This window comes from Monoraphidium neglectum (genome assembly GCF_000611645.1).
Source record: "Monoraphidium neglectum strain SAG 48.87 unplaced genomic scaffold scaffold03912, whole genome shotgun sequence".
NCBI classification, from domain to species: Eukaryota; Viridiplantae; Chlorophyta; class Chlorophyceae; order Sphaeropleales; family Selenastraceae; genus Monoraphidium; species Monoraphidium neglectum.
In genome coordinates this window covers 1-731 of record NW_014009717.1, presented here as the reverse complement: position 1 = coordinate 731, position 731 = coordinate 1, and positions in this window count along the sequence as shown.

The window sequence follows — 731 nt, the reverse complement described above, 5'->3', positions numbered from 1 at the left end:
CCGAAATTTTTTTGCTTTGCTCTGTTACAATCGTCTAGGCCAGCTAGACTCCTCCCGCCACTGTGACCAACCGGTGTGAAACATCAACAGGGCTTTAAGCACAAGCTAGCCGCCCAAGGCAGGCGGCAACATACGTAACAACATGCAAGCCAAGATAAAGCTGCAGATATACCAAGATATAGCTGCAGAGCAATGAGGGCGCACTGCACACACCCAGGAGGCATGCCTGGCCCTGGGCCCTGGGGCCTCTCCAGGGCACAGGCGGGCCGCAGGTTTGACCGCCGAATTTTGATTTGATTTGATTTGTTACAATCGTCTAGGCTAGCTAGACTCCTCCCGCCACTGTGACCAACCGGTGTGGATCCAAAAACAGGGGTTAAGCACAAACTCGCCGCCCAAAGCAGGCGGCAACACACGTAACTCCAAACAAGCCAAGATAAAGCTGCAGATATACAAACAGCCGAAATTTTGATTTTTGATTTGATTTGTTACAATCGTCTAGGCCAGCTAGACTCCTCCCGCCACTGCGACCAACCGGTGTGGATCCAAAAACAGGGGTTAAGCACAAACTCGCCGCCCAAAGCAGGCGGCAACACACGTAACACCAAACAAGCCAAGATAAAGCTGCAGATATACAAACATAGCAATGAGGGCGCACTGCACACACCCAGGAGACATGCCTGGCCCTGGGCCGTGGGGCGGATACAATTTGATTTGATTTGATTTGTTAC